Genomic DNA, 24,328 nt, shown 5'->3' on the forward strand with positions numbered 1-24,328 from the left:
TTGGCAGCATAATTGTTTGAATTCTCTTCCAGCTTCGACAGAAGGTGATAAACATTGTCGTCTAGTTTAACACGTTTCTTATTTAATGGAAATTCTATTTTAAAATTCCATGCGTAACATGACTTTATTTCAATTAGAAGACTTGGATATCACTAACCCTGTTAATATGCGTAAGACACATTCCCTCATTCACAGCGATGTAACCGTTATCAGAAAAAGTAAAAGAAAACACATGTTTTAGGTTGCGTGCATTGTTGTCATCCATATCAAGTACAGGCTTCCCAATAAACGTCAACGACAAGTGTTTCAGAATAAAGCATGTCTTTATAGCTCCAAATATTCAATAAAAAGGTTTCGTAGACTTGTTGAATGTATCACGCGTGTTGGTTAAATGTTGGGATACAAGTTAGATGATACATCAAATGGCTTCATGCCCTTCGTCATCTTCAAACCATGAAGCCACACCTCCAGTCACTTTTTGAAATGTAATGTAAACCTGATAAATTAATCTTTTCCAATACATTCTTAAAAATAACAACGACATTAATAAGAATCGAATAGTGTAAATAATTACCTTTTGTCACATACTTTAAGTACAGATTTCCGAATAACGTAGAGAACTGCATATTGATATCCGCTTGTGAACTCATACAACAGCAGGATGTCGACAGATATCAACACACTTCATTTGATGTGCATTTGCAACATTCGCCAATCTGTTTCATTCATGTCCATGATTATCTCCTGTAGAAGAACAACTGATAGAAAAAGAAGCAGGTAAACGCAAATCCAAATAAACACAATTAATAATAACGGAATTTGAAGAAAATAGTCATATGTATCTATTTATCTATATCTCTGTGTGTTTGTGTGCGTGTATGTCTGAATGAGTGTGTGAGTGTGCGTGTGTTTGTGTGTCGGTGTGTGAGTGTGAGTGTGAGTGTATGTGTGAGTGTGTGTGTGTGTGTGTTCGTGTGTCTGTGTAGTCATACTTCAGCTTTACATAGTTTGCCCTTACCTAAGTAATCCTTTCAACGGGACTCCAACACCTACTTGGATCGTTTGTAACTCTGCTGAAAGCCATATGACTCAGCGATGAGAAGGCCACGTTTCATTAGCTATATGCGTCTAGGGTAGGCATGATCAACCAAACAGGAACGACGGGATGTTCTGATTAAAGAAGCCTCGATTTGAGGGAATTCTGTCGACAACGTGGAGTTTTTGTATCAACAGCTGGTTTACCATCTAGCATGACTGTGTGTCGCAATTGATAGATGCCTCTCTCGTACTGAATACATGATTGTTTCACATTTCAGCACCAGTTCTTAAACGAAATTATTGTCACAACCGCGGACACTGCCACTGAGTGTTGGCGATTCCGCAGGCGAGCAGCTGAAAGAAGACGTCAATCACACGCGTGACAGCGCACCTCCAGCTAATCGTAGTTTCTCAGAATTGCATCTACGTTCCTTTTGCTTCAATGTTATCCATATTTGATGGAAGTACAGAGACGACAACGCTCCCTGCTCCGCAACTTTCGGGAAAGAAGATTATTGATTCAACGATTATTGTTTCCCTTTGTTCTGTAAAGTTCTTACTCTCAGTGAACTGTTCATTCCAAATCTTTCTCTTTACCTCTACACTTGGGCCATCACTGAACTCCTGTCAGTAAGACCTAACGATCAAAAAGACCCAGCGGTGAAGAAGCAGCTGAAATCGCCCCCGAAATTCGGGTAGAGTCATTGGAGGCTGGGTGGCCAGAAATGGCTCCCGCTGTGCGACATTACTCTCGGAGCGGTAAAAGCAGTCCAAACTCAAAGTACAGGTATCAGCACTCTCAGTGACACTTCGGAAACTGCCAAAAGACAGACAGAATCATGTGGCAGCCGTTACTGCGCTCACAGTCGCTATTCAGCAGCTTCGTGCCGAGAGAGCCTCATTTCCAGTCCACTACCGGCACCTCCGCTATTGCACTCCCATCAGTCTCAGCCATTTAAAGTCCCGATTCCCATGGTGGCTGCAGAAAGCTTATTGCTCAGTGTAAGAGGACGTTCCAAGCACAACAAGGTCGATTCGCGTAAACTACCTCACATGCTCCATCTCTTACGGACCCCCACTCCGTTTGTTTACCGCCCTACGATAACAAAGTTCTACTGCAGTCCAGTCTTTCCAGCAAATTCTTGTCAAGTATAATTTGAACTTCCCGTACGGGATCAGGAGTATGCTCACCGATTTCTGGACCTGGGCCAGTGAGAGGGTCAGCATTGCGGTTGTGACTTTTTTTTGTAATTGTATTTAACTCTCTGCGTTTTGTCTCAGTCGTGTGAGGCATTGATCTAAGGACATGGACGACAGCACTGCAGGCTTACCTGACTCCACCTTCCGAAAAGAAGACTTAGATAGACTTTGTTAGATGGGCGGTATTGATTTAATTGTAGATTACTGCTTTTGAAGCGTGGGCTTGACGTTAGTTTTAGTTAGTTCTAGAGTTTTTAGTTAGTGGCCCCTTTGGACTTGCGTTTATCATTTCATTTGTTCTGCACACTTTATTATTAAAACTCAGTAAACTGTTTTTTTTTTCAAAGTCTGAACTCCTGTTATAAATTGTTATCACTACATTAAACATCAGTTTATATTTTCATTATCTGGTTCTATTGTCCCATTCCAGGAGACGAGCCCAAATGTTTTCCATACAATCTTACTGAACCCTCGCTTTGAGCACTCTCTTTTGGGACAATTATCTGAAGTATCATGTTGTAATTTATAAGTGTCTTTCTTTCATTCAATGATATTTATTCCTGACTTTAATGTATATGCAGATATTTGGAGGGAGTGCTTTAAATCGACCTCAGTTAATATTGGTGGTTGCAGTATGCCTTATCATCCCCAATAATGTAATTTCGCAACTTGGTTGGCTTTATGTTCACAAAACAACGGAGGGAAGTGTCATTTAAGATTGCGTTCATTTTATTGTCGATTGACTGTGTGTGTTCGTGGGTCGCTTATCCTCGGAAGTCCCAGGGACTCTATAGATAGTGATAACTGAATTCCGAGTAAATATTCATGCAGTAGTTGGACTACGTTTGGCGCAGCTGTAGGCGAAGTATGCACAATACATCTGTTATCAGATAGCATAAAAACGAAGTTATTTTTTTCAAAATTGAGGCTGCATTTATGCTGCTTGTTCAAAAAATGGCAACTAATTCAGAGAAACCCTAAATTTCATGCAAAATTAGAAAAATAATTCCCAAGTATTTTGATTTTTAAAAAACTGCCAATGAAACCGATTGGCCCAAACTTCTTTTGACATTTTTAGTAAGTCAGGTGTAATAATGATTGTGTGGAAATAAAGGAGTTCACGTAATAATAAAATATGTGCATGTATCCAGCAATGAGTAATCTTATGACAGGAATGAAAATTCAAGAAACCAGAATCGTGGAACGTTAAGTCGAAAATATTTTCATAACCATTAATTTCCAACACGGATAATGATGTTTTATCCATATGTTATATTCTAGGTATTAAGCGACTGAAAAGCCTTCAAGAAGAGTCTGGTCAGTTTGTTAATTGTGTATTAGCAGAAATAATAAATTGCATAATGATGTGCAATGATGTGCAATTTCTTATAAATTTGTTGCGAAAATCCGAATATATTCATTCCTGCGCGCAGCAATGACTAACTAGCGCACCACAGGGATGTGTGTTTAGCTTACTGCTCTACTCTCTCTACACCGAAGAATGTGTGGCTAGGAACAGCTCAAAAGCCATCTGTAAATTTGCTAATGATAGAACCATTGCTCGCGGAATTTCTGATGGTGACGATAGGGCGCAGGGGAGCGAGATATACCAGTTAGTTGAGTGGTGTCGCAGAAACAACCTTACATTCGACGTCAGCAATATCAAAGAGCTCATTGTTGACTACAAATGGTAAGACGAGGGAACACAAACCAATCCATGGCTTTGTCAAAGGCAGGTCGTGCCTTACGAGCCTGATTGAATTTTTTTGAGGATGTGACTAAAGACATTTATGAAGGTAGAGCCGCATGTGTAGTGATTATGGAGTTTAGAAAGGCATTTGATAAAGTGAGCAAGGCTTATTGAGAATGAGCAAGGCTTATTGAGAAAGTAAGAAGGCTTGGGATCCAGAGGAACATTACTTTGTGGATCCAGAACTGGCTCAACCACAGAAGGCAAAGAGTGGTTGTAGACGGTCATATTCTGCATGGCGGTCGGTAACCAGTGCTGTGCCTCAGGGATCTGTTCTGGGACCCCAACTCCTTATGATTTGTATAAATGACCTGGATGACGAAGTGGATGGGTGGGTTGGTAAATTGGCTGATGACACAAAGGTTCGGGGTGTTGTGGATAATGTGGGGGCTGTCAGAGGTCACACAACGGGGCATTGAAAGGATGCTAAACTGGGCTGAGAGGTGGCAGATGGAATTTAACCCGGGTAAGTATGACGTGGATCAATTTGGTGGGTTAAATATGATGGTAGAATATAGCAATAATGGTAAGACTCTTGGAAGTGTGGAGGATCAGAGGGATCTTGGGATCCGAGTCCATAGGACACGCAAAGCTGCTACGCAGGTTGATTCTGTCGTTAAGAAGGCATACGGTTTTAAGAACCGATAAGTAATTTTGCAGGTATATAGGATCCTGGTCAGACCCCATTTGGAGTACTCTGCTCAATTCTGGTCGCGTCACTACAGGAAGGACGTGGAAAACATAGAAACGGTGCAGAGGAGATTTACAAAAATGTTAACACGAGGAAATTTGCAGATGATGGAAATTCAAGCAACACACATAAAATGCTGGTGGAACGCAGCAGGCCAGGCAGCATCTATAGGAAGAAGTTCATCCTTCCCCCTCCTGTCTTCTTCTATCATTTCGGATCTCCCCCACCCACCCAGCCCCCACCCCTCTTACTATCACTTGTCTCAGTTAGTCCTGAAGAAGGGTTTCGGCCAGAAACGTCAACCGTACTTCTTCCTATAGATGCTGCCTGGCCTGCTACGTTCCACCAGCATTTTCTGTGTGTTGCTTTACAAAGATGTTACCTGCATTGGGGAATATGACTTATGAGAATTAGTTGAGTGAATTCGGCCTTTTCTCCTTGGATTGACGGAAGATAAGAGGTGTACAAGACAATAAGAGGCATTGATTGTGTGGATGATCAGAGGCTTTTCCCCAGGGCTGAAATGGCTAGCACGAGAGGGCATAGTTTTAAAATGCTTGGAAGTAGGTACAGAGGAGATGTCAGGGTAAGATTTTTACGCAGGCTCGAGGCTAGGCAAGAGACGAGGCAAGCCTTGGCAGGGGGCTGGAGACTTGAGACGAGAGGAGGCTGGAGGCTGGAGGCAGGAGGCAGGAGGCAGGAGACTTGAGGTGATGCGAGGCTGGAGGCAGGAGACTTGAGACGAAGCTGGAGGCTGGAGGTAGGAGACTAGAGGTGAGGCGAGGCTAGAGGCTGGAGGCAGGAGACGAGGCTAGGCGAGGCGAGGCTGGAGGCTGGTGGCAGGAGACTTGAGGTGAGGCTTAAGGAGGAGGCAGGAGACCTGAGGCGAGGCTTGACAGGCTCCTCCTGGGCAGGGCGCTGATCACCACCTGACAGAGGCAAGGGACAGGAGGGGACAGAATCAACCCCAGGTAACGGCAAGACGGCCTGGCTTACCTGGGCGGAGGCAAGGGACAGGAAGGGACAGAACCAACCCCAGGTAACGGCAAGACGGCCTGGCTTACCTGGGCGGAGGCAAGGGACAGGAAGGGACAGAACCAACCTCAGGTAACGGCAAGATGGCCTGGCTTACCTAGGCGGAGGCAAGGGACAGGAAGGGAGCTAGGTACAGGGTGGCTTCAGGATAAGACTGCAGGCGAGACGAGGCGAGAGTTACCGGCAAGACAAGACAAGACTTCTGGCAACGCAAGGCGAGACGAGGACTTCAAGCGAGGCGAGATTTACCGGCAAGACAAGGCAGGGTCTCAGGCGAGGAAACAGAAGGCAGAGCAAAGGATACAAGGAGTAAGGACAAGAACAATCCAGCAGCCACACCCTGGTCTCTGAAGGTATTTAGGCAGCCAGATCCTACGAGCATCAGCTGATTCAATTAGCTCAACAAGCCAGAAACAGGGTAGTCAGGAAAACCTGGAGCAAGGGTCGATGGACCGGCCTGTGAATTGGCATACGGACTTCACGGACGGGACCATGACAGTACCATCTTATTCCCTTTTTTTTTACAATTTCTTACAGATTTGCAAAGAAAGCAGAATGAAAAATTGATGCAGTTGTATTGGAAGTGATTCAGCCAAGTTGGCTAACTTAACATACCAAGGCCATCTACTTTTTCCAAGTTGGAATTTAAAAAAAAAAAGAATATTCAGGACAACTATCTGTCAGTCTCAGTAAAATCTCTATATAGATATCAATCGAGTGGTATTAACTTTGATATAAATTGAAAACGAGACAGGCTGTGAAGAATTACCGTGGACTTTAAATTCTCAGACTGCTTTCAGACAAAATGGATGAATTTAAAATGGGTCAGCAAGCTGGAATAAAAGATCAATAAACAATCGGCATGCTCAATTAAAACGACACTGTGTCAAAGAGGAAAAAGAATGCATTCAACGTGGAGACAACAAGGGAAATCAATCTTAGTTATATTGGCCTTCAAATATAAACATTTACTGTTTTATTCTAGAACTAAAGCAACTGAGAAGTCTTCAAGTCGATACAGGTAAGAATATAGGTTATTAAATAATCAGCATTTAAATTCTGCTGATATTTGCACTCGGCCTATGTGCTATATCAATCATTAAATTCAGTATGTCAATATGTTAATATGTATGTATTAAGATATAATACATTGATGAAAGTTCATCAATTTGCCACAATACATTATTCGTTTCAAATAATATTCACCTAGTCAGCTAAGTGCTGTTGGAACATCAACCACAAGTAAATCAAAACAACTGGACTTGGTGTGTTGTCCAGAAAACGTTTCACCACTCGTCCGAGAGGCCGCTTTAGTTCAGATCTATGGTGGGTAGTTTTCCAGTTTATAAACTCTGTGAGATGTTTAAAGGTATAACAATCACATGAGGGTTGTTAAGAGCTGTTGAGTTCATGAGCCGGTCATTAGTCTTATTTATGCGTGAATAGAGGTGTAAAGGGTTATGGAGCCGCCGGGGTAAAGATGTTAGGACTGCACTGTAAATAGCTGAAGATGGTGACGTATCCGACCCCCTGTCTTCAGGAATGGGTTTTCCACGTTGACAAAGATGGCTCCTTTAACCCCTGTTTCAAACCCCCTGACTACCTTATTCAAAAGTTGCACATTGTTATCATCAGTGGAGTGTCCTTTGTCCTTAAGGTGTAGATATACAGCCGAGACTTGACCAGATGTGTTAGCTCTCCAGTGTTGAGCCATACGTAGGTAAGGCGGCGCTTTTGTCTCGACGGTATACAGATCTGTGCACCTGTCATTGCATTGGATAGCATATGCAATATTGTTCTGTTTATGTTCGGGTCCAGGATCTTTGGGGTCGACGAGTTTCTGGCAGATTGTGTTTGTAGGTTTACAAAGCACAAGGATTTGGTGCTTGTTGAAAATCCTTCTTTCTCTGAAGCTCTAGCTACATACGGGATGACTATGTTTTTCCGCCTGATGTGCTGCTTACCTCTGTCTGTTGGGCTGATGCCCTGCTCATTCTTGTTGCTGACGGCCCAGTAAGTGTAGCGGCAAGTGTTCAATCCCTCGCTCAAATAATGGTGCTCCCTGTCTTTAGCTGTAATGTTGGTGGGCATATTCTCGGAGTGGTGATGCAGTGTATTGATAATCCCCAACTTCTGTTCTAATGGGTGATGAAAGCCAAACCGTAGGTTCTGATCTGTGTGGGTTGGTTTCGCGTAAAGTTCAATATCTAGATGTCCATTTCCTTTGATAAGTCTAAAAAGGCCAGTCTATTGTTCTCGACGTCTTCTCGTGTAAATTTGATGTTATTACCTGTTTCATTTTTTTAAATTTACCGAAAAAAGCAATATTTTCGAAATGTGTTCTGTGGTCTGCGTATTGTTCAAGACTAATTATGATAACATATGAGCTTTCATCAATGCAAAAGTTGACTTCTGCCTCCTCGTCTGTTCACTATCCAACGTATCCCTGCCCAGATGCTTACAGAAGTGTACAGTCTATTTACTGTCGAAACGTAAAAATATCTTACTTTGCGTCCTTTTTCTCGAAATTAAGATATCCATATCCCTTTGCGAGCAAACTTGCTGTTGTCTTGAGAATCCTTACATTTGGCTGCAATATCAAAATGTTTTATAGCTTTGCACTGAAGGATGTGTCACTGTCCTGTGAAACAATGGCCAGTTCTTGAAACAGGATTCTCTGTATCACATACCATCCCTCCTCTGTGTCGGCCGAAGCGGGCATTCCAGTCAAAGCTCAGTAAACTTTTATGCTTCATCAGCGGCCAATCGAATAGACTGGAAGCCTGAGAAGACGTGGTCTAACTCAGGTTCGCTGACTGACTGGAAAAGGCAGCGACTCGCGACAGTTCTAGGGCTTTGGGCATCGGTCAATCAGCGTTCACGATGGGTTGATAAGAGCAATTTAAAGTAAGTCAGGGAGCGGAGAGGTCATTAAAGCAAGCCAAGCAGTCATCGTTGTGGAGGACATCGGTGGAAGCGGCGGTTAGGGAACTAATTTCGATTCTTTCTCTCTTCGAAGCTTCAACGAGGAGAGACTTCAGTCAGAAGAAGCACTTCTGCTCAGCTGGGACAGTTGGGATGCCAGGCAGGATAGTGAAATGCTCCTCTTGCAAGGAGACCTCCAGTGTCCCTGTGACTACGTCTGTGAGAAGAACATCCAACAGCCGCTTGCACCATTCCGCGGTAAAGAGTTGGAAATGCAACTGAATGAACTTCGTGAGACTAAAGGTGTGATAGATAGGACATCTAGAGTGGTAGTTAAACCAAACATAAAGAGCGCATGAAAATATGTGACAATCAGTAAGCGAGAGAGATTTAAACAGACAGTCCAAAGTAGCCGCGCGGTCATCGCCTGAACAGCAGGGATATCATTTTCGATCCTGCTGAGGTAATAAACTAGCAGAGGAAGGTAAAAGTGATCAGGGCTCTGGCACTAGTGTTACACTGTGATTTAGAAGGCGGGGCGGGAGAACAGAGGAACTGCGGTGACCGGAATTTCGTTAGTTAGGGGTATAGAAAGACAGTTTTGTGAACGAGAAAGAAGATTCCTGGATGGTATGTTGTTGCCGGGTAGCATAGTCACCTCCGATCGAGTGTTCAACATTCTTAAATTGAAGCGTGAACAGCCAGAGGCCGTGGTCCATGCATGCATCAATGCTGTAGGTAAAAAAGAGTGACATGGTTCTGCAAAAGGAATTCAGGGAGCTAGGTGATAAGATAAATGGAAAGACCTCCAGGGTTGAGATCTCAGGATTGCTACCCGGGCTACGTGCTAGTGAGGGCAGCAATAGGAAGGCTATACAGGTTAGGCAAAAGGGCATAAGATTTTTTTGATTCAAGGACCGTATATATAAGTGTTTGCATAGGCATGGACTGATTAAGGCTAGTTAGCATGCTTTGTGCGAGATAGGTCATGGTTAACCAATCTTAACAGTTTTTCGGGGAAGTTACCAGGACGTTGGATGAAGAAAGGCAGTCCATTTGTCTATACGGACTTCAGCAAGGCATTTTACAAGGGTCCGCGTGGAAGGTGCATTCGCTGGCATTGTAGATGAGATATTAAATTTGAGACATTGGTTGGGTTGGAGAACATAGAGAGTGGCAGTAAAAGATTGTCTCACTGACTGGAGGGCCAGTTAAGCAGCGCGCATATCCGCGCAGGGTCCGTTCAGTTTGTCATCTATGTCAACGATCTGACTGGTAATATGCTTACTGGATGAGCACATTTACGGATGACAACGAGATTTTGGGATGTAGCTAACAGAGAGTAAGAACATCATGGCCTGCAGCGGGAATTCTATCAGCTGGAAAAATGGGCTGAAGAACGACAGGTGGAATTTAATACAGACAAGTGCGAGTTTGCGTGGTGTTGCACTTCGGTAACACGAACCAGGTCTTACACGGTGAACGGTAGATTACTGAGGAGTGTAACAGAACATGCGATCTGGAAATACCGGTCTATAATTTATTGAAAAGGGCGTCACAGGTAGGAGGGTATTCAATAAAAGTTATTATCAAATTATTGAGTAACCTGGATGGGATGTTGAAGTTGTATAAGACTCTGGTGGTGCCGAAATTGGGGTATTGTTTGCAGCTTTGACCATTTACTAACAGGAAAAAGGTAAACAAATTTGAAAGTGTGCGGAGAAAATTTACAAGGACGTGGCCATGTCTGGAGGATTTGATAATGGAATAGGTTAAAACTTCATTCCTTAGAAAAGGAAGAATGTGAGAAGATTTGATAGAAGTATACAAAACTGTGAGGGTAAATGGAAGCAATCTGTTTGCATTGAGGTTCGGCGGGACTACAACCAGAGGCCATGGGTTAAGTATAAAAGTTGAGAAGTTTAAGGGGAACAAAAGAGGAAGCATCTTCACTCAAAGGGTCGTGAGTGTATGGAACCAGCTGCCATGACCTAATTCACGAGAGATCGATTTCAAGTTTAAGGAATGTTTGGATCGGTATATGGATGATGGGCCTGTTAAATAGTATCTGTTAAATAGGGGCCGTGGACGACTCTGGTTTGATGGAGAATGGACGTGAAAGCACAGAGGAACATCCGGAGAAATTTCTGAAACGCCTGATCACAGCTGTTACTGCGCAGTCGGGATTCTTTCGGAGGGTAGGCCTCAAAATCCCCGGCCTTGCCTGCTTTTGGCGAACAAGAAGGAGGTCGAATCGTTCGGACAGAGATGGCGTTCAGTAGTCGGTGTCGGAGAGCTGATCAGAGCTCGAAGTTTTCGGATGACTCAGAGTCGGATTGTGGTCGGCATGGCAGGGAGAGTTTTTCTTCCTTCTCCCGTCTGCGTGAGATGTGGGACATTTGAGAAACTTTGAACTTTACTGCGATCACGGACTTCTTTATCGAGTTATGGTATTGTAACACTGTTTGTAAATATATGTTATAATGATGTGGTTTTGTCAGTTTTTTCAGTCTTGGTTTGTCCTGTGTTTTGTGATATCACACTGGAGGAAATAATGTATCATTTCTTAATGCAGGGGACTACGTGTATTATAATCATCTAGTCTGGTCCATTTGAACTGCTTACTCTCATTGAGGTGCACCGAGACCATACTACCAAACTTGCTATCATCATGAAAATCCTTAATTTTGGCTGGAATATCAGCATATCGAAGAAGGAGTCTGAGAATTCTGGCTGGAATATCAGCATATCGAAGAAGGATTCGAAGAAGGAGTCTGAGAGTCTGAGTGGGAGTGCCGAGAAAGACATTTTTGAAATTTTCGTTATTTTTTTTCTCCAACGGCGTTCTGAGAGGCGGGACTGCGCAGGCGTGTGACGTCGGGCTGTGCAGTGCGGCAGATTTAAAAGGAACAGAGCCTCATAGAGCGGGCAGCGTAGTTTGCGGGCTGCGGAGTGAACCGGGAGCAGAGTGAAGACTTAAGGGCTTCGGCTCAACGGGCTTAGGCGGAAACAGGCGAGGAAGGTTTGGCATTCATTTTCTGTTGTTATTTGAGGAGAGGGGCAGTATGAGTGTGAGGGCAGTTTGCTGTTCTTGGTATCGGATGTGGGAGGCCCTGGAGTCTCCAAGCCTCCCGGACGTCTACATCTGCTCCAAGTGCATCGAGATGCAGCTCCTAAGGGACCGCGTTACGGAACTGGAGCTGCAGCTCGATGACCTACGTCTGGTCAGGGAGAGTGAGGAGGTGATAGAGAGGAGTTGCAGGCAGGTGGTCACGGCGGGGCCACGGGAGGCAGACAAGTGGGTCACGGTTAGGAGGGGGAAGGGGAAAAGTCAGGTAATAGGGAGTACCCCGGTGGCTGTGCCTCTTAACAACAGGTACTCCTGTTTGAGTACTGTTGGGGGGGACAGCTTACCCGGGGGAAGCGACAGTGGCCGTGCGTCCGGAACAGAGTCTGGCCCTGTAGCTCAGAAGCGTAGGACAAGGAAGAGGAGGGCAGTTGTGATAGGGGACTCGATAGTAAGAGGGTCAGATAGGCGATTCTGTGGACGCAGTCCAGAGACCCGGATGGTAGTTTGCCTCCCTGGTGCCAGGGTCCGGGATATTTCTGATCGTGTCCAAGATATCCTGAAGTGGGAGGGTGAGGAGCCAGAGGTCGTGGTACATATAGGTACCAATGACATAGGTAGGAAACGGGATGAGGTACTGAAAGGAGAATATAGGGAGCTAGGAAGGCAGTTGAGAAAAAGGACCGCAAAGGTAGTAATCTCGGGATTACTGCCTGTGCCACGCGACAGTGAGAGAAGGAATGCGATGAGGTGGAGGATAAATGCGTGGCTGAGGGATTGGAGCAGGGGGCAGGGATTCAAGTTTTTGGATCATTGGGACCTCTTTTGGCGCAGGCGTGACCTGTACAAAAAGGATGGGTTACACTTGAATCCTAGGGGGACCAATGTCCTGGCAGGGAGATTAGCGGGGGCTACTGAGGTGACTTTAAACTAGAATGGTTGGGGGGTGGGAATCAAATTAAAGAGGCTAGGCGTGAGGAGGTTAGTTCACAACAGGGGGATGGGAACCAGTGCAGAGAGACAGAGGGGTGTAAAGTGAGGGTAGAAGCAAAAAGTACTAAGGAGAAAAGTAAAAGTGGCAGGCCGACAAATCCAGGGCAAGCATTAAAAAGGGCCACTTTTCAGCATAATTGTATAAGGGCTAAGAGAGTTGTAAAAGAGCGCCTGGGGGCTTTGTGTGTCAATGCAAGGAGCATTCGTAATAAGGTGGATGAATTGAAAGTGCAGATTGTCATTAATGATTATGATATAGTTGGGATCACAGAGACATGGCTCCAGGGTGACCAGGGATGGGAGCTCAACGTTCAGGGATATTCAATATTCAGGAGGGATAGACATGAAGGAAGGGGAGGTGGGGTGGCGTTGCTGGTTAAAGAAGAGATTAACACAATAGAAAGGAAGGACATAAGCCGGGAAGATGTGGAATCGATATGGGTAGAGCTGCGTAACACTAAGGGGCAGAAGCCGCTGGTGGGAGTTGTGTACAGGCCACCTAACAGTAGTAGTGAGGTCGGAGATGGTATTAAACAGGAAATTAGAAATGTGTGCAATAAAGGAACAGCAGTTATAATGGGTGACTTCAATCTACATGTAGATTGGATGAACCAAATTGGTAAAGGTGCTGAGGAAGAGGATTTCTTGGAATGTATGCGGGATGGTTTTTTGAACCAACATGTCCAGGAACCAACTAGAGAGCAGGCTATTCTGGATTGGGTTTTGAGCAATGAGGAAGGGTTAATTAGCAATCTTGTCGTGAGAGGCCCCTTGGATAAGAGTGACCATAATATGGTGGAATTCTTCATTAAGATGGAGGGTGACATAGTTAATTCAGAAACAAAGGTTCTGAACTTAAAGAGGGGTAACTTTGAAGGTATGAGACGTGAATTAGCTAAGATAGACTGGCAAATGACACTTAAAGGATTGACGGTGGATATGTAATTGCAAGCATTTAAAAGTTGCATGGATGAACTACAACAATTGTTCATCCCAGTTTGGCAAAAGAATAAATCAAGGAAGGTAGTGCACCCGTGGCTGACAAGAGAAATTAGGGATAGCATCAATTCCAAAGAAGAAGCATACAAATTAGCCAGAGAAAGTGGCTCACCTGAGGACTGGGAGAAATTCAGAGTTCAGCAGAGGAGGACAAAGGGCTTAATTAGGAAGGGGAAAAAAGATTATGAGAGAAAACTGGCAGGGAACATAAAAACGGACTGTAAAAGCTTTTATAGATATGTAAAAAGGAAAAGACTGGTAAAGACAAATGTAGGTCCCCTGCAGACAGAAACAGGTGAATTGATTATGGGGAGCAAGGACATGGCAGACCAATTGAATAATTACTTTGGTTCTGCCTTCACTAAGGAGGACATAAATAATCTTCTAGAAATAGTAGGGGACAGAGGGTCCAGTGAGATGGAGGAACTGAGCGAAATACATGTTAGTAGGGAAGTGGTGTTAGGTAAATTGAAGGGATTGAAGGCAGATAAATCCCCAGGGCCAGATGGTCTGCATTCTAGAGTGCTTAAGGAAGTAGCCCAAGAAATAGTGGATGCATTAGTGATAATTTTTCAAAACACGTTAGATTCTGGACTAGTTCCTGAGGATTGGAGGGTGGCTAATGTAACTCCACTTTTTAAAAAAGGAGGGAGAGAGAAACCGGGGAATTATAGACCGGTTAGCCTAACGTCGGTGGTGGGGAAACTGCTGGAGTCAGTTATCAAGGATGTGATAACAGCACATTTGGAAAGCGGTGAAATGATCGGACGAAGTCAGCATCGATTTGTGAAAGGAAAATCATGTCTGACGAATCTCATAGAATTTTTTGAGGATGTAACTAGTAGAGTGGATAGGGGAGAACCAGTGGATGTGGTATATTTGGATTTTCAAAAGGCTTTTGACAAGGTCCCACACAGGAGATTAGTGTGCAAACTTAAAGCACACGGTATTGGGGGTAAGGTATTGGTGTGGGTGGAGAATTAGTTAGCAGACAGGAAGCAAAGAGTGGGAATAAACGGGACCTTTTCAGAATGGCAGGCGGTGACTAGTGGGGTACTGCAAGGCTCAGTGCTGGGACCCCAGTTGTTTTCAATATATATTAATGACTTGGATGAGGAAATTAAATGCAGCATCTCCAAGTTTGCGGATGACACAAAGCTGGGTGGCAGTGTTAGCTGTGAGGAGGATGCTAAGAGGATGCAGGGTCACTTGGATAGGTTGGGTGAGTGGGCAAATTCATGGCAGATGCAATTTAATGTGGATAAATGTGAAGTTGTCCACTTTGGTGGCAAAAATGGGAAAACAGATTATTATCTGAATGGTGGCCGATTAGGAAAAGGGGAGGTGCAACGAGACCTGGGTGTCATTATACACCAGTCATTGAAAGTGGGCATGCAGGTACAGCAGGCGGTGAAAAAGGCGATTGGTATGCTGGCATTTATAGCGAGAGGATTCGAGTACAGGAGCAGGCAGGTACTACTGCAGTTGTACAAGGCCTTAGTGAGACCACACCTGGAGTATTGTGTGCAGTTTTGGTCCCCTAATCTGAGGAAAGACATCCTTGCCATAGAGGGAGTACAAAGAAGGTTCACCAGATTGATTCCTGGGATGGCAGGACTTTCATATGAAGAAAGACTGGATGAACTGGGCTTGTACTCGTTGGAATTTAGAAGATTGAGGGGGGATCTGATTGAAACGTATAAGATCCTAAAGGGATTGGACAGGCTAGATGCAGGAAGATTGTTCCCGATGTTGGGGAAGTCCAGAACGAGGGGCCACAGTTTGAGGATAAAGGGGAAGCCTTTTAGGACCGAGATTAGGAAAAACTTCTTCACACAGAGAGTGGTGAATCTGTGGAATTCTCTGCCACAGGAAACAGTTGAGGCCAGTTCATTTGCTATATTTAAGAGGGAGTTAGATATGGCCCTTGTGGCTACGGGGGTCAGGGGGTATGCAGGGAAGGCTGGGGCGTGGTTCTGAGTTGGATGATCAGCCATGATCATAATAAATGGCGGTGCAGGCTCGAAGGGCCGAATGGCCTACTCCTACACCTATTTTCTATGTTTCTATGTTTCTATATCATCAGAGCATGCCATGTCACTATCCAGTGAAGCTAAAACCAATCCTCAAACTGGCTTCTCTGTGTCAGATTGCTCTCCTCTATTTCGGTAGTTGTTACCGGAAGACGTGACTTGCGACAGACATCCCTTAGGCATTTTAGCAGGCTACAGTTGTAATTAATGACACATTTTGTGCATGGTTGTGCAATACAGTCAGAAACTGGTTTACGGTATTTGACAAATTTGACGTACACCGAGCAAAAATAAAGAAACCTTATTTCTGCGAGATTGTTATACTGTCACAGCTAGCGAAGACAATACTAGATAATACTTGAAATAAATCATACACATAGAGTACCCTGTAATATCAGCACATACGAATTTTTAGTCGATCGTATACGTGAGAAATCACCAACAGTGGAAAATTCGCTTTGTCAGCCCCATTAAGTGAATTGTCATTCCGAAAATTTGTATATGGGGTTCGACGTCTCAGGAACATTGGTCTGTGTGATAGCACACAATCTAATCACAAATGTTCGGAAAACTTAATCGGCCATTTATGTCAAGATATTCTATTAAATTTAGAGGGGAGATCTATTAACCTTTGGCTGTCAGAAAATAAATATTTCAAGTATCCATAGCTGCAGTTAGATCTGAAACCTACTTGATCATCAGAAAGGATTGTTTTTAAGAGAATGTCTAACCTCAAGCTGAAAAGGAAAGGAAATATTAACAAGGTTGATTGGCAGGCAGCATTTGCTTCTTCTGTTTCCTTCAACTTATGGTGCACACCAACTGCATAAAGATAATGATCAGAATTTTGGAGAGTCAGTGATAGTTACGCTTTTCCAATTCTAACGCAATGTTGTGGCATAAATGGAAAAGAATACAACATAAACGGATTGTGAGGTTACTTCCAAGAATAGAACAGTTAGAGTAATTGCTTCTTGTTACCATGCAATATTTTATACTGCCTGGTCCAAATAAATGAAACATTACTGAAAGAGAGATATTAATATTTCAAGAAGTTGTTTCGACCTCTATATTGCAGATGTTCAGCTGAGAATAAAAGAAGCAGGTAAACAGAAACCTAAGCAGAATTAAAACTGCCGTGGCATTTTTTTCACTGCAAAAGAAAAAAAAGAAAGAAAGGCTGCATTATTGTCCGAATTTACGCAAACATCTTCATTCGAAATCATACTTTGGCATAACATTCACTGGAATGATAAATTAATAAACGTGCTCAACATTTGCAATTTATTGGCTTTTTATTAGAGTGAAACGATAGTTTTGAAAATTGATCATATAGATGAAATAAGTAGAACAAGCTTTGTGGTAGAACAAGGTAAAACGACAGCAGAATTCGGAAAAAAAGTATTGTGTAACAACTCCCGAGAAAGTAAGTGCACAGTGAGCATAAAGCTTAATGGAGTGAACTGTGAAGTCAAAACTCCATCTTAGCATAATGCGGAACTATTCGATAGTCTTATAAAAGAGGGCTGGAAGCTGTCTCTGAGACGTGTGGTATGTGCGTTCAAGCTGCTGTATATTCACCCCCATTGAACAGGGGAGAAAATAGAATTCCAGGGGGGTGAGGCGTCGGATCTTTGAAAATTCTGGCGACTATACTGAGACAGTAAGAAGGATAGACAGACAATGGTGAGGACTCTGTTTTCCGTAATGGGCTGACCTGTGGCCAAGCAGATTCCTGAGATGATGTGCAGTACAGCTGCCGTAGAGCGTCGTTGAACATACAGCTTGTCTGCTTTCTATGTGGCATAAACAATCAGTAAGGGTCGACAAAGATGTGCAAACTTCTTTAGCCGACTGAGGAAGTAAAAACGTTGGTCAGCTTTCGTTGGCCGTAGCGTCTACGTGGTAGGACTAAATCTGTTAGTGAAGGGTTCAATTCTAGAAACTAGATGCCCTTACTCCTGTAAACGTCAGCACAGGTGATGAAGCCAGAAGCTGGTGCATCTACCATCCACCACCACCCTCCCCAACATTCCTCAGTAACCAACTCTATTGTTTTGATGGTATCGATATAAAGGTAGTTGCCATTAGACCGCATTCTTCAACTCCTTCCTGTATTATGACACATTGCATTTGAGATGTCGCCACATACGGTGGTTAGATCTGCAAACTTGTCGATGAAGTTAGAGGACAACTTGGTCACGCACTTCAAGATATTCAGGTGTTATTCCAGGGAGCTGAGTCTAGTAGGGGTCTGAGGAAGAAACCTTGTAGAGCAGCAACGTTTCAGATAATGCTGATGGCGCGGTTGTTGCCTATCGTTACTGCTTATGGTCTGTTGATCAGAGAGTGGAGGATCTAATTAAAGAAGCTGATGTTGACTCGCAGGAGCTGCTGTGTGTTGATTAGTTTGCTTACAGTCATAACATTGAAAGAGGAGCTGTAGCCAATCAACAATAATTTACCGGAGGTGCCCCTACTGTCCAGAAGCTCCATAAATCAGTATAAGGCCACCGTAGATCTGTTTCGTCACAGGCGTAATGCAGTGAATCAAGATCTCACGTCCAGCAGCTGGTACCTAACTTCCAGGGTAAAACGCAAGGTATTTATCTTGTCGATAAACATTCTGTTTAAGGTTGATAACTTTCTACGGAAATGAGTCAGAACCAAAGAAATAGAAATAAACACACGAAGATACGGGCAAACGGAAAGCGAGTGATACTAAGTAAAAGGAATGGGCTTCCTGCTCGAATTAATAATATTAGTAGGAATATCCTAAGTGGGTGGCAATTACATAGAAAATTGAAAATGCTACAAGCAAAATTTTCGATTTAGTGAAATGCTTTGATATTTACGATTATAATGTTTCTTTTCCAGAAATTAAACGTTTGATGAAGCTTCAGGAATTTAAAGGTCAGAATAAGCATGATTAAGTAGATTAAATTTGTTATTTGAGGCTTTCAGACATTTAAAACTCAGTTAATATTCGAATGCTAAAGTGGATTCGAACTGTATTATTATTCAAATTAATGCAATTCGAGCAATTGTACGACTTCGAACAAATGAATGTAGACATAACCATGAAAACTTCTGCAGGTGCTGTATATCCAAAGCAACACAGGCAACTTGCTGGAAAAACACAGCAGCATCCTCCAGCATGGTGTGTGTGTTGCTTCATATGAATACAGTTGTCTGAACTGAGAAAAGAGAGTGTATTGCCTTATGAATTTGTATGTGAGTCAATTGTTCCTATCCGTCCTTTTTCCACAGGAAGTTTTTATATGAAGCCACATGTTCTAAATGACAATGTGTTGACTTCAATCGGACAGCACATCAAAAGATTTGATATTCGAAATGGCATGCATTATGTATTTATTTTCTTTATCCAAAAGGAGAAACGGTTCCAAAAACATTAAGATTTCAAAAGCAGTTCGGGTATCATAGTAAATTTTATTTTAACACTGGAATATATTTGGAATTAGTGAAATAGCATTGGTTAACATCAAATTACCGATTACAAGTGGACAAATAGTACTTCTAAGAAAGCTTGCGTTTGTACGTGAATCAGTATCAAGTGAGATATCGGACACGGGACCTGCTCAGATGAAAACGGAAACACTTGTCTGATTAAGCTCGGTTCAAATAGAAAAGGCAAGAACCTTCGTGTGAAATTATCTGGATTCTTATCGAACGAACCACATCATATCCCTTGGCTTCATTTTGAACTGAAATTGGCGGTGACTATCAATCCCTTCTCACAGGAGAAGACTTACAAAATAAATGTACAAGACACGAGCGAGTTAGATGGCCGTCATCTTACTGGAACACTTATTTGACGAGAAATAGCGGCACACGGCTGTTAAAATAGCTGAACATTTCTGAATGTGATTTAAAAGTGTAAAATTTCATTAACAATCAATGTTAAGGAGACACGTTTATTAGAATGACAACTGAGCACATCTCGTGCAATGACAAATCTTTATTTAAAGAAGAATAACTTAAAAATTGTCATTCAAATGAAGCTTCAAATACTGTGGTAGATTAAATGAGATTGATTTTTTTATAAAGTAAACTTTCAGTTCGTCGGACTCTGCTAAGCATATATATTGAAATATGGAAAAAAGTAATTTTCTGAAAGCCTGACTTTCGTTCCTGGAAAAAAAAGTGAAAGTTTAAATTTGAATGAACAGATTTTGGTTTCATAGACCTGTGCCCCTCTTTTTTTTTTGCCTATTCATTAGTTTTTTTAGAACCATCGGAGTGTCCAGATCATCACTGGACTCAGTGCAAACCTCAGTTTTAGAGCGTATCAGGGAAAATATGAACAGATTTTAATGATAATCTCTGTTTTTGTTTTGCTTTTTACTTAGCATGGACTTCGAAGTTTTTGCTACGTGCATTCTGTTAATCTTAAATGCAATCTTCACACGCACAATTTGCTTGTTTTTTTTTATAGGTAAATGGAATATGGTCTGAATTTTAGTTTATTATATCCATAGATTGTTTTGCAATGTTTTGATACGGATGTTTATTCAATGACCGAATTTGTTAATCTAAGATTAAAATATAGAGGTCATAAAAATGAAGTGCAATAAACTTTCTTTTGTATTTTACGCCACAAAGACGATCAACTGAAAAATAACGAAACAGGTAAAGGTAAATCACCAGGAAAAAAATGTAATGGTATTGTATAATACCTCCAGAATGATGTGGGATAACCCGTACATTCATGTGGTCATCCATAGTATCATATTCCGCCATCTGAATTCGTCTGCAATGTCTGACATCCGTTTATCCGCTGGCGTCGCAAACATACGAGTATTTCTGATGGCCATTCTACTGATTCGTTGCTGTAATATTTTGTTTTTTTTTAAAGATCTCGCCGAGGCGATTTAATGTTGTAGAAAATTATTTAACGGTCTTGGAGGAAAACTCATTCAAGTAAATGAGGGTCTGCGTGGCAGTATACCAAGTCCAATGAAGAAAACATAAAACAAAATAAAGTAAATGATGCGCGAAGTGTGCTGAAACTAATACATTTTGGCGTCCGTTTTAATATGTAATTCCAGAAATTAAGCGGATTGCACAGACACAAGAACACTTTGGTTAGTATAAAATTGAATGTGTTAGAAATTTTTAAGAAGACGTATTCTGACTGATTGATAAAGAAGAATATTTCAGTGCAGTAGCATGTCTTTCTGACCTGGCTACATATGAACATACTGATTAAGTACCATGTGAAGATTTCATGAAAATATCGAACTTTATTGCATAATTTATTGACTGCATTTGAAGTCCGAAAAGTAATTTCTTTCTTTGTGAAATAGACTAATGAATAAACAACTTACCTTCTCTGTAATTTCCATGTTTCTTTACACACTATAATGTAGAAGAGCATCTGAAAAATAAGGATGCAGGTAATCAAATGTGGGTGAAAAGCTAAAATTCTATTTCACCATGCTGCAATAGTTATGCATTTAACATATTCTGTTGTCGGCATTCATTATATGCAGTGCTTGATTTCTAAATACTAAATCATAATTGCGTAAAATATATATAGCTGATCTTCCAACAGCCCGTTCCTGCATAGTTTATAGGAGGAAAAAATCACTAGCACGCCCTGAATCTGAATGCTTCAGCAAGCTAGCTTTAATGGTAGATAAATATCTTAATTTTGAGACATGATGTTACTATGTGAGATATGTTATATATTTCACGCCAATGTGTAAAATTATATATTTGCTCAACCAACTAATCTGTTTAAACCACTTTTTTACCGGGCGTCTCTGGAGACGCCCCTCGTAAGCCCCCCGCTATCAACCAGAGAACTCAGAGGTGAGAAAGCCACGTTCATGAAACACCATACGTCAAGGGTCGATGTGACAAAACCAGAAGGTTGGGATGGCTCGATCACCCGAACACCGTTCTGTGCAAACTGTGTGTAAATAGTAGCCCTATGTAATCAGCCATCGGCAAGAAATAAGAGATCGTACAGTGCATACAATTATAAAGAAATTTCCGCTTTATCGAACAGGTAGAAGGAAAAGGGAAAAATACATTAAAAGGAGTCATTAGTGTTAACCCATTCCAAATTTGCACATAAAATGGAGCTCATCGTGAAGTTGTCTGTTACTCACGCTCCAGACCCAGGGTATGCGTGAAATCCTACATCGCCTTCCAGGTGTCGCTCGAAATCAATATCGAACAAACGGGCTCCTACACGCGAGTATTGGCCCCTCCTCCTTGTATACAGGTAAACAATTACGCGTATACCTCATCAGAAATATAGATATTCTTCTGAGGACCTTGACATCTCAATCACCATCAAGAAGCAATCCTAAAATATTCATCTTTCAGGTCGCAATGCGCTCTCTGCCTAGTTTCCTTCTGCAATAATGAGCAGGATTTGAAAGTTCATTGTCTGCTAGGAGTATCGTGTTGGGTGGAATTGTGGCGCAAGTCTACCGAACACAAAATTAGCACAAAACCATAAGATATAGGTGCAGAATTAGGCTACTTGGCCAGTAGACTACTCCGCCATTATATCATGGCTAATCTATTTTCCCTCTCAGCCCCAGTCTTCTACTTTAATCCCGTACTCCTTCATGATCTACCAGTCAAGAATCTCTCAACTTCGCCTTAAGTATACTTAAAGACCTGATTTTCACAGCCGACTGTGGCAACAAATACGAAATATTCAAATTTCGCGGGCTAAAGAAATTCCATATACCATATGACCATATAACAATTACAGCACGGAAACAGGCCATCTCGGCCTTTCTAGTCCGTACCGAGCTCTTACACTCACCTAGTACGGCCGACCTGCACTCAGCCCATAACCTTCCATTCCTTTCCTGTTCATATATCTAACCAATGTAACTTTAAATGACAACATCGAACCTGCCTCAACCACTTCTCCTGGAAGCTCGTTCCACACAGCTACAACTCTGCGAGTAAAGAATTTCCCTCTCATGTTACCCCTAAACTTTTGCCCTTTAAATCTCAACTCATGTCCTCTTGTTTGAATCTCCCCCACTCTCACTGGAAAAAGCCTATCCACGTCAACTCTATCTATCCCCTTCATAATTTTAAATACCTCTATCGAGCCCCCCTCATCCTTCTACGCTCCAAAGAATAAATACCTAACTTGGTTCAACCTTTCTCTGTAACTTAGGAGATGAAACCCAGGCAACATTTTAGTAAATCTCCTATGAAATCTCTCAATTTTATTGACATCGTTCCTATAATTGGATGCCAAGAACTGTACACAATACTCCAAATGAGGCCTCACCAATGCCTTCTACAATTTCAACATTACATCTCGACTCCTATACTCAATGATCTGATTAATAAAGGCCAGCATACCAAAAGCTTTCTTCACCACCCTATCCACATGAGATTCCACTTTCAGGGAACTATGCACCATTATTCCTAGCTCCTTCAGTTCTACTGCATTCTTCAATGCCCTACCATTTACCATGTATGTCCTCTTTTGATTAGTCCTAGCAAAATGTAGCACATCACATTTATCAGCATTAAACTCCATCTGCCATCTTTCAGCCCACTCTTCTAAGTGGTCTAAATCTCTCTACAAGCTTTGAAAACCTAATTCATTATCCACAACTCCACCTATCTTAGTATGATCTGCGTACTTACTCATCCAATTTACCACCCCATCATCCAGATCATTAATATATATGACAAACAACATTGGACCCAGTACAGATCCCTGAGGCACACCACTAGACACCGGCCTCCAATGTGACACACAGTTATACACCACTACTCTCTGGCGTCACTGCTGAATCCATTTTACTACTTCGATATTAATGAACCTTCCTAACCTTGTCAAAGGTTCCTTGCGGAACCTTGTCAAAGGCCTTACTGAAGTCTATATAGACAACATCCACCTCTTTACCCTCGTCACCTTTCCTAGCAACCTCATCAAAAAAATTAATAAGATTTGTCAAATAGGACCTTCCACGCACAAATCCATGTTGACTGTTCCTAATCAGACCGTGTCTATCCAGATAATTATATATACCATCTCTAAGAATACTTTCCATCAATTTACCCACCACTGACGTCAAACTCACAGGCCGGCAATTGCTAGGTTTACTCTTTGAACCCTTTTTAAACAATGGAACAGCATTCCTCCTCATCTCCCTTCTAAAAGGACGCCCCTCCATTCTAAGTCTGTGTCCTGTCGCCCTAGACTCTCCCACCATAGAAAGCATCATTTCCACATCCACGGTATCAATCCCTTTCAATATTCGATAAGTTTGAATTAGGTCGCTCATCATTCTTCTGTATTCCAGTGAATGCAGGCACAGAGTCCTCAAGCAGTCTTCATATGACAAGCGGTTCAATCGTGGAGGCATTTTCTTCAACCATCTTTGAACCCTTTACTGTGTCAGCATATTCTTTCTGAGATGAGGGACTCAAGACTACTCACAATATTTCGAGAGTCCTCAACAGTACTTTATAAAGCCTCAACATAGCGATAAGCCGCTCACAGTCTCCTTCTCCGGCAGCGATCCAAAGGTAAGCAGTCGGTGCTAAATCTCACGCGTGCCTTCCGCATTCGCTTCGACGCC

Source organism: Mobula birostris, chromosome 5 (genome assembly GCF_030028105.1).
Source record: "Mobula birostris isolate sMobBir1 chromosome 5, sMobBir1.hap1, whole genome shotgun sequence".
Taxonomy (NCBI): domain Eukaryota; kingdom Metazoa; phylum Chordata; class Chondrichthyes; order Myliobatiformes; family Myliobatidae; genus Mobula; species Mobula birostris.